The sequence below is a fragment of the Rousettus aegyptiacus genome, unplaced genomic scaffold, assembly GCF_014176215.1.
Source record: "Rousettus aegyptiacus isolate mRouAeg1 unplaced genomic scaffold, mRouAeg1.p scaffold_m13_p_6, whole genome shotgun sequence".
NCBI lineage: Eukaryota > Metazoa > Chordata > Mammalia > Chiroptera > Pteropodidae > Rousettus > Rousettus aegyptiacus.
The window spans coordinates 46,429,585-46,449,001 of record NW_023416309.1 but is presented as its reverse complement, the minus strand read 5'-3'; the positions used below and the strand labels follow the sequence as shown (position 1 = coordinate 46,449,001).

Genomic DNA, 19,417 nt, shown 5'->3' with positions numbered 1-19,417 from the left:
CCACCAGTCCCCAGCAGCTTCAGGCTTCCCATCCTCAATCTTGGAGAACTGGATACGTTTCACCCATTCCTCGAATTTTTTGAGGGTCAGCTTTGTGCCAGGGATCTGCTAGCTGCAGGCACACGTGTGAGGGGAACACATCTCCCCTTTCATGTTCACTAGCGACCATTTTATAGTTAGCCTGAGGGGGGAGGGACTGCTTGGTGGAAAACAGCTTGCCTTCCCTAGAGAGGGGCTTGTTTACTTCCGACATAGGGAAATGAGGTTTTTAGAAGGAGGCAGAAATCAAATTCTGAAAACAAATGCAACCAAGCCAGACACATTGCCTCTGGGTCGCAGCCGCATTCAGTCAGGGGCTCTGTCCTCACCCGGCCAGTGGGGTCTTAATGAAGATGTGATGTGGGTGTTTTCTCTTTCTTTGGGGTTATCTGGGCCAGCCTTCTCTGCGATCTGTTCTTCCTCCAGTGTCACTGGCACCATCCACCCCCAGACTTCTAGGCCCAGAGCCACACATGTATGGAGCGCCTGCATGGTCAGGCTTTGTGTTTGTTGGGTGCTGGACAGCAAAGTGAGCAGAATCCACTCTCTGCTCTAGCTGCCCCCAGCCCAGAAAGGAGGGCTGGCCCAGCCACAAGCTTCTTTAAATTCCTGTAGTTAGTATGGAAGACCATCCACAGTGTGCGGGGTTGGGTGGGGACAGGGTGGGGCCTGGAGAAAGCCCCCCAGAATGGAGCTGAGGCAAACTTGGAAGAATGGATGAATGAATGGAGGTTAGCCAGGCCGTAGAGGGGGAGGACAGAGGGCATTCCAGGCAGAGAGGAAACTGCTTGAGGTAAAGAAAAAGAACTCTCCTGCATGGTATGTGCTGGAGGTGTGTAGGAGACTAAGGCACTTCTGGCATTTATTAGAGAATTAAGCAGGGTCAGGTGATTGAGGGCCTTGTGTGCCATTTAAGACATTTCAATTTCATACTTTGGCCGGAATAGCCAGCCCCCAGTGAGGGGGTCTTACTCAGAGACCTGGTCAGTGACCTCTCTCAGGCAGCACTATGGAGGATGGATGTTTTGAGAGTGGGGGCGGTATCCAGACCAGAGTCAGGGAGACAGATAGGAGGCTTTTGTGGGTAATCCAGGCCTGAGCTGATAAGGGCCTGCCGGAACTTGGCAGTGATAGCAGTGAATGCGGAGGCCACACAGATAGGAGAAACATTTAGGAAGTAAATTGCTGGAAGGGATAGGATGGAGAGGAATAGAGGGTGACCCAGCAGTTTTAACTGGGGTAACAGGGTACACGGTGACACTTTTAGGGACCCTGCAGAAACAGGTCTGGGTGGGTAATAGCAGAAGGAGGAGGAGGGGGTGAAGTTTAGACATTAATAAGTTAGAATTGATCATAGACCACCCAAGGGAATGTCCAGTAAATAGTGGATGACCTGCCGACCAGTGCAGGAAGGTCATCTGTCAGCCAGATTGTTCCTTCACTTCCTATATCCAATAGATCACCAGGTCCCAGGATTCTGCCTTCCAGGTCCGTCTTCTAACCCGCCCTTTCCAGTCCTGTGGTCAGCACCTGCTCTGTGGGTGTCTGACCCGTGTAGCTGCACAGGACCCCATTCTTTGAGGGGCCCATGCTTGGTTTAATGCTCTGCTGCCACTCTTTGAAATTCCTAATACTTTTTAGACAAGGAACCCTGCATTTCCCTTTTGTACTATACCCACAAATTATATAGCTGGTCCTGCCCGTGGCCGTAAAGAGCCCCATTATTCCCCACGCTGGGCCCTACAGTAGCATCCTGTTTCCCAGTCTCCAAGCCCTCTCCTTGCTCTCATCCTCTGCAATGTGATCTTTCTAAGCACAGATCTGAGCATAGAGCCCACTTGCTCTGCTCAAAAACTTTCAACGACAACCTACACACAGTCTGATAAAATCCAAGTTTCTTAGTGGAACACCTAGGTCCTCGTTCTGGCCAATTAGCCATAACCCGCCTCTAACCTTGTTTCTGTCCTTCCTTCCTCCTCCCTGCCTCCAATTCTCAGGCTCCTCTGGTCACACCTAGCTGCCTCTTTCCTAAACTTGCCCAGTGTTTTGCTGTCTCCACCCTTTCTCCGGGATTTCAGTGTCTCCCCACCATGCCTTTGTGTAGGAATTTCTCTTCACCTTCACACACCAGCACCAGAAGCACTGTTGTACCTCCAAGAAGCCATCCCTTCATCCCCAGCCTGTTAATCAGTCACCCTCCTGGGGGTTCCCCTCCCCCAACGAAATGCATGAGTGTTATCTGTCCTGCCATTAGCCTACAGGCTCCCAGGCCACTCTCTTAGGACTTATCCCATCATCTGTGATTCTGTCAAAACACCTAGCACATGGTAAGAGCTCAATGTTGGTGGAATGGAATTCAGTGCTTGCTGAGACTTGAGAGCGGCTGGTGCCTGGGAAGAAAGTTGGCCATGGCACAGATTAGGGCCTTAGACCCCGGGTAAAGAGGCCATAGGACACTGTGGACACACAGTCCCCAGAATCAGGAACTAGAGTTCATTGGCCACAGGCTTAGTAGAAAGAGCAGGGTGTCTGAGACTAGAATTGTGTAAATAATCTTGCCCGTCTCCACTACTGCTTTGAAATGGGGGTAATGGTGAGTTCAGGGTAAAAGGCAGAATTTAAATTAGCACCGTGAGTCCCTGAGGGAGGGTCTTGTTCTCTGTCATTCTTTCCCCCTGCCGGTTATTCTCAGAGGGGTACAGGAAGAATTTTAGACTCCTCAGACCTCATTGGACTAGTCATCCGAACCCTCAGGCCCTGGTTCATTATTGTGATCTGGGATTCTTACCCTTTGGAGGGTCACAGGTGCGCCTTTTTAAAAAGTTGTGGGACCACTCCTTGGAAAACTGCACACTCCACATTCAGCTTCCAATGTCGGAGAGTTTCACAGATCTGAGAACTCCTGTGTCTGTCCCTGCACATCACAGCCTCAGCGGGAGCACCTGGCACTCCTCTCCGGCCCTGCTTCCCCCAAATGCCATAAGGTGGGGCCAAGTACCCTGTGGGGATGAGTCAGAGGGTGCCCCAAAACACCAGGGCGGGGGTCCAGAGCAATCTCGAGGCCACCCAGGGCCCTCTACCTGCCCCGACCCTCTCAGAAGAATGCATTTTCCCACCTATCTTTATTGGCTTGTTTGTTTCTGTTATGAAAGTAGCATGTGTTTTTTTTGTTGTTGTTGTTGAAAATGTGGGAAATGCAGAGAAGTAAAAACAATGCTTAAAGAAGAAAAAAAGTGCCACTTGCTCTGGCTTAAGACCCCGAATCAAGGCTGCTGTCAGGTCTGGAGCCAAGAATTGCTTCCCACTATCTTGGATAAAGGAAGGAGCACTGGACTGGGAGTCAAAGATCTGTATTCTTGTCAAATCTCTGCTATTTCCAGCTTTTATTCATTTACCTAAAATTCACTGCCTGCCTTTTGCGTATATAGATGTTTTTCTCCCCATGGCGCTCCCATCTTCCCTGCCCCCAGGATCTTAGAACGAAGCAAATACAGTGTTCACTCAGGGGTACAGACAACACTTGCTGTGTGACTGTCGAGAGTCACACAGCCTCTTAGAGCCACGGTAGCCTCTTCTGTAAATTAATGGGGGATTTTAGTGCCTGCCTACTAATGGTGAGTGACAATTACATCATGTACATAAAGCTGTATTGATTGCATGATACAAGCATAAGGTTTTTATATGGTTTTGTTCCTAATAATATTATGCATCAGCAAAGCATTTACGCATTTACTCAGTCAGATCCTGATGCACTGGTCCGTTCAGTTTCCTCTTCTGTACAGTGGAAGTGAAAATGGGACTTAGCTCATAAGTTACTGTCAGGATGAACAGTGATACATATTAAGAATTCAATAACTGTTAGCTAGTTGCACTGGCTGTAGTATTTGTTCCTGTCAAGAAAAGTCTTTTCTAATGGCAAAGGAAAATGAGATGGGGGTAGGCATGGCAAGAGAGAGGGAGTTAGTTGCTGTCTAATTCAGCTGGCAGTCAAAGGAAGAATTATTAGAAGCCTGCGAATCTGTTCTTCTAAAGGCCTGCTGAATACAGGGGAATATTTAAAGAGTAAAAATCCTCAGACCCACTTATAGTGAGGTAGGAGAGACAAGAAGCCATCCACACAATAAATTGGGTGGTTATGATATTGAGAGCTGAAGACATTGTAGAGAAGAGAGATCAATAAAACCTGGAGTGTTAGACCAGGCGAGTCTGGGAGAAATATTTGGATTTGATAAATAACCCTTCCAATTCTAACAGCAAAGACTTTGGAGGGTGACACCTGAGGTTTAAGTCCCTGGTCTGCCATTACTGATCGTGTGACCTTGGAAAAGTCACTTCACGTCTCTAAGCCACAGTTCTCTTGTCTGGAAAAAAGAAGAGAGAGAGATGGGGGGTAATAATATAGTACCTACCTCACGGGGCTGATGAGAAGATTAAACGAAGTACCTACAAAAAGTGTCTGCGTACCTGGAACATGGTGAGGGTGCCATGTGAGACAATATTTTTCTTTATGAGAAGTCACAGCAGCTACGAAGCACAGAATCTTGGCAGTACTAATTATAATTCTATCTTGAAATTTTCCAGAGAGGGAGCTTACTGCCTCATGAGACATTTTTGAATGAGGCCAAAAAAGGCAACGAGCATATCCTGGAGTTTTTGTGAGATGTCAAGTATATCCAATACCCTCCATCAATCCTCACAACCACCCTGTGATGGATGTAAGGACCATGCCCCCATCTTACAGTTGACCAAGGTTTCTTAGCTGAAGCTGACTTCCCTGTGTCTCCTACCCTTTGCTTCCAGGTCTGCAGAAATACATTATAAGTCTAGATCCTCTTTGAAATATTTGAAGGTGGTCATATCCCTTCCCCCACTTTCTCTTTTCTAAGATAACAGTCCTCATTTTTTACCATCACTGTTTCTCAGACTTCTAGAAGACTTAGTTTATTTGCCATAACTCTTTACTTGTGATCCCCGAATGAAACAGGGGTGCAGCAAAGAATGCCCATTTACTCGAACTTCAAAGAGCCTACAAAAAAGAGTGGCTGTTAAGGGTCCTGGACAAGTTAGAGAAAGGAAGAGATAGAGGAGAACAAACACTGGAAAGAAAGGAGATGCCATTCTTCCCCCTCCACTGAGGGTGTACAACATAACGATTTGATATTCACAGGCTATCCCTGAAGAATGGGAGGGGGCTTTTATCTCCAGTTCCTCCCCTCCTCATGCAGCACGTCAAGGCTGGTCTGGATGGTGCAGGGCATCCTCGACAGCTACAAGAAGTGGGCTGGGGTTGGGAGAAATTCAGAAGGAGCGAGTCTGTCATCTCTCTATCCTCAGCCCTAGAGATTCTGCCCAGAAAAAATGTGCTTGTGCAACTTGGTCTTTTTTTTTTTTTTTTTTTTTTATGGGCAGTGTATGCCCTTGAGTGAGCATTGTACTTGCTTCTACTAAGACCCTGGAGGCAAGGAGGATGGGAGATGCTTAGGGAGAAAACCAACTATGCATGAAATGTCAACAGCCTCTGGGTAGAGCTCTCCCAGGCTGCTAGTTGCCTCTCTCTCTCTCTCTCTCTCTCTCTCTCTCTCCCTCTCTCTCTCTCTCTCTCTATCCACCCCCTTCTTCTCTCCCTCCCCCAAAGACTTCAATCTTACCACCTTCATGGATTTTGCAAAATCTGAGTACTACCTCCTCTATCCATCGTGAAATTGTATAGCGACTCATTAAAAACAAAACAAAACAAAACCCTTATTCTGTCTTAGACAATAGTATCTGGGGTTCGATAATATAATTCTATTTTTGCAGTAAAAATTAAAATACATGACAATTCAGAAAAAAATTCTAAAAAGTTCTCATCACGAGAAAAAAATAATTGTCAACTTTGGTGAAGGGTGGTAACTAGACAATGTGATCATTCTCAGTGTATATGAATATCAAATTATTATGTCATACACCCGAAGTGAATATGTTGTATGTCCATTATACCTCAATGCAATAAATAAATACAAATAAAACAAAATATACAATTTAATGGGAGACTTTAATCCGTGTGCCGCGTACAGTAGCCTCTGCTGCCACCAGGATGGCACCATCCTTGGGGAAACAGTAATTGGGTTCTGGAGTGAAGGAGACCAGCATCAGGCCCTGGCTTTGGAGATAGCCAGCATGGAGCCTTGGACAGATGGCTTAAACTTTTCTGCGCTACTGTGTCTACTTAAGGAAAGTTAAGGTAATTAATAAGATGTAAAGTCGAAACGAAATAAGACATGGGAAAGTACCTTGGTAAGTGCTTGAGGTATTCTTTTTCATCGATAACTTCCTTGTTCCTGGTGGCTATTGAGGGGAGGTGACTGGAGGAGTCCTTTTTCTCCTGGTCTAAAACTAGTGGAAAAACATTCCTTAATCTCAAGAGTTCAGAGCAAGGGCTTTGCCCAAGAGTTCACCAGAGCTCGGCCACCTGGCTTGCTGTGGGGCATTGTGGGAGTCACTCCCCGCCCCCCACCTCTCTGTGCCTCTGTTTCCTCATCTTCAAAGTGGAATTTGTTATGGCAGCATTTCTCCAACTTGCTGGTCCATAAAGTCTCAGGAGCCTGTTGAAATGCATATTCTTATTCTGGGGCCTAAGATGCTACATTTCCACCCAGCTTTCAGGTAGCACTGATACTGCTGGTCCACAGACCAAGCTCTGAGGAGCAAGGAGTTATATATAGTACTTAACTCCTACGGGTGTTGAAAGGCTTAAATTAGAGAATGCATCCTAAACATTTAGTCTGGTGCTTGCTCCAGGACTTAGCCAATAAGTGGTAGCTCCGTTGTCGACATTGTAGTGATTGGTGCATGTAAGGGGTAGGGGTGGATTGAGAAGTAACGCCAGACAGAGCTGAGGATGATAAGACATAACATCTGTGGGATTTAGAAAGAGCAGTGTACCAGGAGTCAGAAGACCCAGGTTCAATTCCCAGCTATATATAACTCATGCCATAGCTGTGTGAGTTTGGGCAAATATGTTTACCTTTCTGAGCCTCAGTTTCCCACTCCACAAAAGGGGAAGAGAGTTGAATTAGATGGTGTCTAAGGATTTGCTTGGCTTTAAATCAAAACCTGAAGCCAGCAATCCCTGCTCCACCCCCAAGCACCAAAAGACACCTAACAGGTCAGAACTTGGCCATAACCTTGAGCCACATCTGTTGCAGGGATAGGCCTGCTCTGAGCCCTCCTAGACTGCCCTGGTAGCAGGGAGGGGGATGAATAACTAGAGAGCCCAGCCTGGTGCCCTTGGTGTTCCTTGAACTGTGGGTGACATCGCCCCCGGAAACCTTCGTTCCTCGGCTCTGTGCGCGGTTCTCCCTCCTAGGGCAGGATGATTTGCAGCCTGGCGGGGAGTGAGTTCGCAGCATGTCTAGAGAAAGGATGTAAAAGGAGGCATTTTCGACATTCCATCCCACTGCTCCACTGTACTGGAGGGAAAGATGATTCACGAGTAAACTCCTTGTAAGCTTATGTCACGCCCGGTAGATTCCAGCTCTTCTGCATGGCCCTCCAGACTCTGGACTCGAGACTCAGGCAGGTGGATCTAGCAAGAAACTTGCCCCTCAGTGAAAGAAACAGGCACTCAGCAATCTAGTCCCCAAGTGAGAAGAACAGGCCCTCTGAGATGTCTAAGTCCCATGGCTGCCAGCACCCTGCCAGCCCAGCCCCAGACAATTTATTAATCCACAAGTCCGTACTGAGCTTTCACAATGAGCAAACATTTATTGGATACCTGCCGCATGCCTCCGGCTAGGCACGTTCACCTGAATATTTTATTTAACCTCATTGCATTCCTGTGAGGAGAGCCTAGTACAAAGGGGCACCCAGGTTCAGGAGGTTAAGTGATTCGTTCAGGGTCACACAGCAAGACATTTAGCAAGTATCGCCCCCTAAGCAAACACACCAAGTTGAGCTGGCCACCCCCTCCCTCCCCACCTTCTCCTCTGTTATGAACTTTCATCAAGGTCCCTGTCCTTGATGGTTATACTGGATTATTTCTATTTTCCTCCCTCCCTCTGACCAAGGAGCCTGCTCCTGAGGTCCCTGCAGCTGTCGCCCCCAGCCTGGCCCCTGGGTGACACTAGTAAGATATTTTGCCCAATGAAATGGGGACTCAGGTCCTAGCACCATACCTAGCTCAGCCCTGGGCTGAGTGTGGAAAGAGGAGGAAAAGCTCAAGACTTCATTCCTGACCTCAGGGGCTTGCTGCCTGGTGTTATAGGTCTGAATCTGAATCATAAAAGGGAAAGAGGGTCTAGGAATCAGGCTGGGTTTGTGTTATCAATTCAAGGGGCTGGGTAGGATCAAGGGAAGGGGAGATGATTGAGGGCCCTACAGTCAGGTGGGCTGGGGACAAGCGTAAGAACTGAAACCCGGAGAAGACTGACTCAGGCAGAGAGAAGGGTTCTGCAGGTGAAGGAGACAGGGTTGAAGGAAGTACAGGAGTGGGAGGAAGGAGCCAGCCAGGTGTCTCTCCAGTGGGGAGGGAAGATCATCCAAGTGGGGGGCAGGGAGGCCCTGGGAATGGCAAGAAGGTGGAGGAGGTCAGGTCTAGGAAATAACGCCGCTCTGTGCAGTCGGGCTGTATTTCTATGAAATCTAAAAATGTTTATTACCCTTTGACCTAATAATTCCACTGCTGGGACATGATCTTAAGGAAAATCTCCAAAATCTGGGGGAGGTAAAGCTATATTCACAACAATGTTCATCACAAAGCTATTTATAAGGAGGTAAAAATGGAAGCAGCCGAAAGAGAATGACAAAGAAATTGGTGTATCCGGCAGCCATTAAATGTGATGTTTTCAAAGACTGTGAATAACATTCAAAGTCAATTATGTTAAAATGTTAAGGGAAATGGCAGGTTATGCAGTATTTCCTAAGCACTCCTGCTTTCCTTATTTGGCCTTATTTATTCAACAAAAGACCCTGATAGGGTGGAATTACTTCCAGGGAACAGATTTGGAGACTGAGGCTCACCCAGGTAGGCGCTGAAAGAGGGGGTACGTGAGCTGAGGTCACACCTAAGTGTTCTGCCCACCACCTTCTATAACATGACCGCATCTTCCGGGGCACCCGAGAGAAAGAGATGAAACATTAACAATGGTTCTTTTTCGGGGCGGGTGGTGGGGAAGGGATGCTCCCACTAATTTTCCGTATTTTCCAGATTTTTCCTTGTGAAGTTGTGATATTCTTTTTGCAAACTTTCCTAATTTTCAGTTAGTTATTCTCATTATTCCACAACATTTCTTCCCCATTTCCCAGTAGGTCTCAGTGATCTTATCTTCCAGATGCCCTTTATTCTTTTGGGGGGTGTGGGATGGGAAGCTCAGACAATTCCATGATATGGACTGGGCATAATTGATTTACCTGGGTTTCCTATTGAAGGGCATCCTTGCCTATACCCCTTTGGGCAGAGAGTTTCGTTTGTTTTTAACAGAAAAGAATGGACTGAAAAAAAGTGCTTCTAGGTGGCTATACATGTGGCTTTGGCAGATTGGGATCGGAAGGATTTTAATTTGGGGCACCAGGTACAACAACAGTGTCTGTTGGTAAAATGGCTGGCTGGAATGAGTGGGTCTATCAGAAGGCTCAGTTTCTCCGGTGTCTTAGGTTTTCAATAATAACATCCCCACACCCCATACTCCCCGTGGGGGGCATCTCTATCCGCTGACCCTCCTTGACAGGTGTAGGGCTTTTCTCTTTGGGGGAAGTTATAGATTAGGATTCCCCTCCCTCTATTCATATTGACAGACAGTTTAATTCTGTTTAGCTGTGGGCCAAATCCTCTTCCGGAAGTCACTTGTTCCAATGCCTCTGAGCCACCACAGAACTGACTTCATTCAATTCCACCGACTTCCCTGAAGGTCTTTAACAGCAAAAGTAGTTGGGAAAATCTAGAACCTCTGCCAATTCCTTATACCTGCGCTGTGGCCTGACTCCAACTTTGTCAGGGCCCTGGGCTGTGTGCTTCATTTATATAGAATAAAGGGCTGGAGTTAGAAGATTTCGGACAGCTCCTACCTCCTGCTGCTGCTTTGAGGCCTTAGTGAGGAAGACAGCCCTATCTCTTACCAGCCGCGCAACCCTGGGAGAGTTAACTTCTCAGAGGATCAGTTTCACATCTGTAAAATGTGGGCAGTGAGACCTACCTGATTCGGTCGTGCAGATTAAATGAACTACTATTAGAGTTTAGCATTTAGCATAGCGGCTGTGCCTGAAAGCTGAATGATGAGTCATGGGCCTGATCCTTAAGGATCCTAAGAATGCAAGCCCTTCAACCCATTTGTTCCAGTCTCTCAACAGTTACCTGAGGCTGCCCAGGAGAGCTTGTCCTTGAGAACCACTGATCCAAGCAGGGAAGCCTATTCACTTCTCGGCCAATGGGATGGTACCCTAAAGTGATCTAAGCTAAAACAACAACAAACAACAACATCAACACACACCGATTCTCGAGGCAGCTCCTGAACTTGTAAGAGTCCAAACGCGACCAGCTGCTGTCTGGCCAGCACACTGTGTCCTCCACCTCGCTTCATCCTTAGCCCTGTGGCCAGAACAGCACCCCAAAGCTTATCAGAGAGGAGGCATCGACATAGTGACGTTTGAAGATCTGGTCCAAAATATGTTATTAGAGAGTGAAAAAAACTAAGTGGAACAAAAAGTCTTGCTCTATTCTTTTAGAAAAGAAAAATTTCAGTTAACTAGATGTGTGTGTGTGTGTGTGTGTGTATGTGTGTCTGTGTATGTGTATATATACATATAGACCTCTTTATATCCTTACATAGATTCTGCTAGTAGAAGAAATTCTCTAGTATAAAAGTGTTATCAGCTAACAGCAGCTCCTTTTGGGGAGTGCGGTGGGCTCTTCCTGTTTACTTTCTTGTTTGACTCTCCGCTAATGAACCCATCTTTTGAGAAAAGCAGTTAGTGTCGTGGTTAGGAATGAAGGGGACGTTGGAGTCTGACCATCTTGTTTGGCTTCGAACTCAGATATGTGTCTCTGGATCAGATACTGCAGCTCTTGCCGCTCATCTGTAAAAGTGGGATGATGATGATAACAAAACCAACCTCACGGGGTTATTTAGAGTTAAACAAGGAGACGCATGTGCTCAGCACAGCCTGGCACTCAGAAAGCACTAAGAAAAGGTCAGCTGATATTATTACTTGTATACCTAAAATATACGTAAATCCCCCGACAGTGACCCAAGGATTAAGGCTGGATAAGTGATGGGGTTTGTCCTATCTCTTGACCCAGGAGCTTCTGGAGCAGGAAGGAATGAGGAGCTATCCATTTCAGTCTCTCATTCAGTTACAATTGATTGAGTGCTCGTCGCATGACAGTTGTAGCTCTAAACCCAAGGATACATCAGTGGACAGAGAACACCAGGGCAAAGCATCGAAAGAATAAAATCTCATCATCGGAGAGTTTACATTCTACTGGAGGCGGAGAGACGCTAAACAACATGAGTAAGACACATAGTATGCAAGAGAGTGATAAATGCCAGCGAGAAAACTGAAGCAAGTAAGGGTTTTAGGGATTATTGGGATAGTTTGCAATTTTAAATAGGGAGGGTCTCGATGAGCAGATAACATTTGAGGAAAGACCTGGAAGCCAAGGTATCCCCTCATCTTGGAAGATGACATTTAAGTAAACGCCTGGAAGGCAATAGACGGCCCTGATGCCATCCAGGCCGAGGGCGAAGGCCTTGGGGTGCAGAAAGGAGAATAGCAAGAAAGATGGTGGGATGGGGTGGTCTGGACCAGTGGTTTTCAACCAGCTGGGGGGGGGGGAGGGGATTTGCCCCTTCCCCCCGAGAGACATCTGCCAGTGTCTGGAGACACCGTTTGATGTCACAGTTGGGAAGAAGGTGCTACTAGTGTATAGCAGGTAGAGGCCAGGGAAGCTGTTCAACATCCCTACAAGGCACAGGACGGCCTCTCCACCACTCCAAAGAATTATTTGCCCCAAACGTCAATAGTCCCAAGGTAGAGAAATCCTGCTCTAGACTTAGGAAGAATTGCCAATGTAGATGAAAAAAGGGGCTCCATGGGAAGTAACCTCACAGGGTGATCTGATCATAAATTCCTAACTAGACAGGTCATGGTGGGTAGTCACGCCCCAAGCATATAACTTTTTAGTAAAAGATTTACCTTTGCCTTAAGCAAGCCCTGTCCATTGTTTCTAGGTTAAAACATCTTTGAAATGAACAGTAAGTACCCTCAAGAGAGCACATAATCCTAACTATCCTGTAATCCCACCCCCAACTTGCTTTCTCCCACATCCATAGAAATCTTTCTTATGTTCCCTTCTTAGTTTCAAATGCATCGAAAGAGTTGCAAAACTGTTGTTCTCGGGAGCATTGAGATCTTGCTCCTTGGCATATGTCATCAGTTTGGCTCAAATAAATTCATATAAAAATTCTCTACAGGTTTAGACGTTTCTTATGCCGACAAAGATGATGTCAGAGAAATAATAAGTGGAGGGATGGAGGATGGGGGTGGGGAGAGAGATCACCGAGAGCCTTATAGGCATGTAAGGACTTTAGGCCTGGTTGTAGTTGTAGGCTTAATCATAACTAGTGTGTAGCTGGTGGTCCTTGATCTTGGTTCTAGGCACTGGCTCCCTTTGACTTCCTTGGGGTGGGTACGCTTCAGGGGCTGGAAAGTGGAAGAGAGGTAGTCATTAAGTAAGCGTGATCAGCACGTGAAAACCCTGCTCTGCTCTGAAGTTAATTTTGATTCTGTGAGACGAGCCCAACCTCCCTCAGTCACTGGGAACCGAGGGAAGTCCTGATTTCATCAAGGTCACTTCTTCATTTCACCAAGTACTTACCGAAGGCTGGTCGTAGTGCAAGGTTGGTGTTTTGATGTAAACCTTGCCTTCTAGAAAATTTAAACATGAGGAATGGGGAGAAGGGAGAAAGATTAACCCCAGATTTACACCTGGAACATTCGTGCAGCACCTGCCAAGTGCGCACTGCTTGCTGGGAAGGGAGTTTGCATGGATGAGTGGACACCCGTGTGTGAGGGCAGGGGCTCGGGCGGGGGCAGATGACACACCCACAGACCCCACAACATGCTGAGATACGTGCAGCTGCAGAGGAAGGGTGAGCAGTGGGTGAGAGGACCGGGCTCAGCCTTGGGACAGAAGAAGTGGCTTAGGCCTCAGAAGACAAAGGAGCTCAGGAGGTGGGAGCATGGGTACCCCAAGCAGAGGACAGAGTGAACCGTGTTCTCGGAGCTCAACTCTCTGGAGATAACTGGACCTTATCATTCTTGTAGAGTCTTACTAGGAAGGTCTTTTGGGGTCCCAGAACTTACATGCACACAGCCCCTAGGGATCTGTGAGCCAGGTGTTTCCCTGACTGCATGTTGAAATGCAGGAGACTGAAGGCAAGTTAAGGCATCCTACCACTAAGAAAAAAGGCATCCAAATACTGCTGCTTTAAAAGGCAAAAACCAGGGGAGTCTGGCCTGCTGAGCATGGTCACACTGAAGGCAAAGGTTCTCAACCTGGAGCGCCTACACATCCTTGGGGGAATGCCGTTAGATTATAGATTTCTGGATCCTGCCAGAGACCCTTTGCCTCACGGTCTTTTGGGGTGTTCTGCTGTGACCCAGACATTCATCTCTTGGTCACACTGACCTCCCTTCTCAACCTTTGAATCTCGAAAACACTGAGAGTCCCACCCAGGGTCCCATCTACTTATTTTAATAATCATGGCAGCCTTTTACTGAACACTTTCTGAGTGCAGGGCTCTGTGCCTAACACTTTACATGTGTTTTCTTCCTTTAAGCCTCGTTACAACCCGGTGAAGGAGGCAAAATTCACATTAAGAAACTGAGGCAGCAGTTAGTGGCAGAAGTGGGACAGGGACCTAGGCTTACCTGACCCCGAACCCAAGCTCTTGAGCATTTCCTCGCACTGCGCCCCTCCCGACACTCTGCTGGGCGCTGCTGTTGCTCGTCTGCACACGTAGACTGCAAACTACTTGGGACAAAAATTGTCTCTTAGGCTGCTTGTATTCTTCAGGCAGAATTTTCTTGAATTAACCAGATTGCCTTCTCAGAAAGAGCTGAGAGAGCTTTCTCTGGACCTTTGTCCTCAGCCTTGTGAGCCCCCAACCCCCCTTAAATAGCATCTTCTCCTCCTCTCTGTTCCTAAGCAAAGTCTTCTTTCAGCGCTCAGGTTCTACTCCCTCTGCTCTGCAGTGTGTACCGGAAGGGCCTTGCATTTGAGTTCTGTTTCCCCTTCCTTTCGATGTGTTCTTCCCAGGACTGTGAGCCCTGGGAGTGGTGAGGCCAGCTTCTCCCCACCTATCTCACAAATCAGCACACAATAAGCTCAGTCTGTCCAAGGGGAGCTGACTGACAGCATTCAGATTCCAGATATAATATGTGGATGTGAACAAAAAAACTGTCATTTCTTTTCTTCTCTAGATCACATTCATTTTTCTTTGATTATAGTCTGTTTCATTTACTTCCCAGAAGGCCTTCAGAGGCTGTTATTGTTTCATGGGTACATTTCACCTACAGAATGTAAGCCCCTTGAGGGAAAGGATGTCTGTTTGGTTTTACACTGCTGAATACTGAGTGACTAGAAAGGACCTGGCCCTTAGTAGGCACAAGAAGCGTTGATTACATGAACATATCCTTCTTGCAACCCACAGGGACTGGGGTTGGTCTGGACTAGGCCTTGTCTTGGCTACCAGGGAGGCAGAAGTGACCTGAATAACTGCTTGCCGTCTGAGCTAAGAGGGGAGACTGATGGGCATGCTCACAACAGATATTACCACATGCGACCAAAGAAAGGAGGCGGGCATTAGCAGGGAGGCTGGACCTGCTTGTTGGAAGGGTGCTGGCGGAAGTCAGAGAGGTGGCCTTTGCGGAGTCCCTGGTGGGCAGGCAGCTGTGGGCCTGCAGGGAGTGCGGAGGCGCCACTGGGCAGCAGTCAGGAGCACAGGCGCTGGAGCCTGGCTGTCTGGGTGTAAACCTCCTCCACTAGTTGTACGATCTCCCACCAGTTACTTAATCTTGATAAAAATGCAGATTGCACAGCTGGTTACAGAGATTCTGATCTAGCAGGTCCAGGCTGGCCAGGAGCCCGCATTTTCCTTTTTTTTTTTTTTTTTTTACAAGAATCTCATGTTTTATTATAGATGGTCCACCATCTACACCATGACAAAAATGCTGGCTTTCAGGGAGAGGTCATGCTGATCAAACTAGAGAGTCAGCTTTTGTCTCAGTGACTTTTTCGGTGCGTAATCATAAACTGTCATTCAGAATTAGCCATTTAGACATTATACTACCCAGTAGTGCCATGGAGAAGGCTTCAGGACAGCTGGCCAAGGAGAACATCCAATGGCCTTGTCTCCCCAAATCAGCCCAGGACGCTCTACAGTGGCAGATACCAAGGCACTCTGCTGTCGCCTCAGGCCTGGGATGGGCCTGCAGGAGGCTCTCTGCAAATGTTGGTGATGGATTGATGAATTTTCTAGCCAAGCCCCAGATAGCTAGCCCCAGCCCCACACAGAGGCTCTGGGTGGACCAAGGAACTCCAGGGAGGGCCAGGTTAGTATGGGGTTCCAGGAGGTGGTAGCCTCTGGCGTCTCCACAGTTTGACTTGAATTAGAGCCTCTCAGACAGGACCCCTGAGAAGCCAGATGCAAGTAAGGCCATAGGAAGTAGGAATGGACCTCTCCGAGCTTTGGTTAAAATGTAAGGCCTAAATGTTACCAAGGCATTCTTCATTTATTCATTTTGCAAACATTGAAACATCTGCCACGTACCACACTAGGCTTGGGAAACAGGGGTCTGCGTTCAGTGAGCTTGTATTCCAGAGGGGAATCAGCTAATAAAATATATAGCAAATAAAATATATGGCTCAACATCAGAGTATAATAATGGTAGGACGATCATAAAAGAGAATAATAGGATAGAGGGCAAGGGGATTTCTTTGTTTGATTAGGGTGATCAGAGAAGGCTGCTTTGAGAAGGTGACATTTATCCTAGGCTTGGAAGATGAGGAGCCAGCCACGTAGGATCCAAGGGAAGGGTACAGTGTGTGGAAGTCCCTGAGGTGGGAAAGTACTTCAAACGCAATGCACAGTGCTCTCTACAGGGTCCTCGACAAGAGGTCATTTAGTCTGTGTGGCCCTCTGCCCTGTCTAGGGGCTCACAACTCTCATCTCAGGAACTCTGTAAGTTATGAAATCATGGCATAACTCTAAAAATCACAAACATTGATAGAGAACCTCATGCCAGTCATGACCTTTTCTCATCCAAGCCTCACGATCGCTCTTCAGGTAGGTACCACTACTGTATTTTGGGCATTTTGCTGACTGGAATGCTGAGACTCAGAGAATGAAGCATGTTGCCTGGGTTACTCATTTGTCAAACAGCAGAACACAGGGATTCAAACCCAACGCGAACTCTTGAGCCCTGGGCTCATAATGGATACGTGGCATCGTTGATTTGATGTGATTTGGTACGGCTCCCTCCTCTCCAGCCCCCGCCCCCACTCCTCTGTAAAGTAGGAACTCTTAGGCCTGGAGGTCCTTGCCTCTCCTTAAGTTATTAAAATAGCTGCCAGGCCGGCTGGGCCCTGATCCCCACACAGAAGACTTCCCCTCTGATGTAAAAGTGAACATGGCATTATGAGGGCTATGGTCTGGGGCTGGTGAGCTAGATCAAGCTAGATAGAAAACATCCTTCTGGGCAACTTCTTCTAGAAGGAAGAGTTCCTGGCTGAGAGCTGTGTTCTTTTCCCAGCCTGTCCCCTCCATGGCCCCGACGAGTCAGCACAAGGCCTATGTGGGGGCGTCCTCTGGGTTTCTGCAACATCCTGTGTCTGCCTTCTGTGTACCTATTTTCCATTCCCAGGGAATCCCTCCCATTAGGGTTTATTTTTACACCCTGGAGCCAACCAGCCCACAGAACAATTAACATGGCTCCCGCAGGGGCACCTGGAGCCATTCCTGCATTACACAGTCTCCTGCCTCCAGGGTCTGGCGGGGGCCTCCCCTCCTTCAACCTACACTGGTGGTTCGGTCCTTCTCTTCCTTCTCTGCTGCCCCATTCCCCTGAGTTCCTATTCTCTTGCTATCTAAGCTCTGGGAGTGGACATCTGCTGTGTTTATCTGTCCAACATCCCTTCTTCTTCTTCTGATGACAGCACTGACTTCCCCCTGGAGAACCACCCCTCCTTCACCCTCTAAGATGCTACGGGGCTTCCAATCACACAGCATTCTTTCTCCTGACCACCGTGATTGGCTCAGGGATGGGCATGTGACCCAAACCAGGCCAGTCAGAGTCCTCGCATGGGATTTTTGCATATGAAACTTAAGGTTTGCTAAACTGGCATGATGCCAGCCAGGCTGGCACTATCTGCATTCTTTTTTCTCCTTCGTTTGCACTGGAAGAAAATGAGGCCAGCACACAGAGAGAAGCAGAATGAGGAAGTGAGTTGCTCGTTATTTGAGCTTTTAGAAGTCCTGGCCCCGCCTCAATTAATAAGCCAGATTTGCTTTCTTACTTATTATTTACTTCCTACTTACTTTTGCTTGAACTAATTTGAATTTGGTTTCGGTCACTTGCAGTAAAGACTCCAAACAAGTAGTCACTCACGAGGCTCTTGTACTATGACATACGAAATGCCTTTTTTTGGATCTGTGCTTCTCTGTCTTCTCGTATAGATGGCAATCTCCTTCAGAGCAGGAGTTATTTGTACCAAATTGTTTGTTACATATTTTTGATAGAAAAGAATATATGCAATGAATAAAACATAACAATAAAATTAATATTTGTCACCTACTATGTGGTCCAAGAACTAGAACATGACTGAGACCTCTGACCCTACCTGTGGGCTTCTCCCCTGTCCCATAACCTGTCTATCCCCAGAGTTAACAACTGTCTTAAATTGTATGATTACTAGTCCCTTGTTCTAAAAAAATATTAAGATACATTTGTATGATTTCCTTAAAAAAATGTTTAGCTTTGCTTTTTTTTAAGCCTTAGGAAAAAAATGGTATAGCATATGTATTCTCTGAAATGTGCCTTTTTAAAAAAAAAAAATTATTTTTTTAGACGAGGTAACCTTTGGTTGACCTCACAGATTGCAAGGACCTTGCCAGCTTACAATCCCTTATTTTTTATTTTTTATGCCTACAGCACCTGGTCTTCCTAGGTGGTCTCCCATCCAAGTACTAACTAGGCCTGACCCTGCTTAGCTTCTGAGATCAGACGGGATTGGGCTTGTTCAGGGTGGCATGGCCCTGGACTGAAATGTGCTTTTATGATGCATCATCTGTTTTTAAGATTCCTCCATCTTATTGCATGTAACTACAGTTCATTCATTTTCGTTGCTGCCTAATATGTATTACATCGTGGGAATAGCTGACCATTCACAATGTATTCCTTCTCCTGGTAACGGACATCTGTTTTTTTTTTCATATTTTTGCTATTATGCACAATGCTTCTTTCAACATCCCATTACACATCTTTCACACAAGTGCTAAAGTTTCCAGGGGGTACACCGAAAAGGGAAGTTAATTGCTAGGTTATCGATGTGCGCAAGTTCAACTCCACAAGATAGTGCCAAATTATTTTTCAAAGAGCTTGTGCCTACTTCTGCTCTCCACCTTGTGTAAGAGCCACCACTGCCAACACCCCACTACCACTTGTACCCTACCTCTGAATCCCCCACAATGCCCACCACAGTCTCTAATTTGTCGTAGTCTCAGAAATGACTGACTTACTGACTGCCTGAGATAGTGGAATGGTTGGGTAGGTGGCATGGAAGACAGACTTTCAGAAAATTGGAAAGGAAGCAAGACCACCTTCACCCAGAAATGTGAACAATTGGCAACCTCAGTATCTCACATGGTTGGTGCTGGCCACAGACAGCACAGCACCCTGGGCTTCTCTGGGCCCATACACAAGGACCCCCTCAGAGGCCTTCATAATTGCCTGATTCTGGCCTCCTTATTCAGCAAACTCTCTCCTTATGGACACAAGCTTTTAGACTGAGCCTGCTCTGGGGGCTTCATGCCTGGCCCTGCCCACCTTTGAGTATTCTATGGTAAGCTTTTCAAATTGCTGTTTGGCTTGTGCCATGAACCTGGGAGGCGAGCTCTGAAAACCCGCTTTTTTGGGAATCCTATCTATGAATAATACCCCCCACACCCAGATGGGCCCTGGAGTCAGTTTCAAAACTATCAGGTTTCCCTGCCCTCCTTACTCTGGCTTTTTTTTCTTAAAAGTTTTTATTTCATTTTATTATTATTATTTTTTAAATAGAAAGATCTTAGTAACATGATAGAACTTTCTCACTATTTTCAGCCATGCCGGAAATACATAA

At 46.9% G+C, this 19,417-nt stretch overlaps 1 pseudogene; it reads right to left on the bottom strand.

The window, feature by feature from the left end:
* Positions 1-18,219: 18,219 nt before the first annotated feature.
* Positions 18,220-18,338, bottom strand: LOC118604791 (annotated as a pseudogene).
* Positions 18,339-19,417: the final 1,079 nt, after the last annotated feature.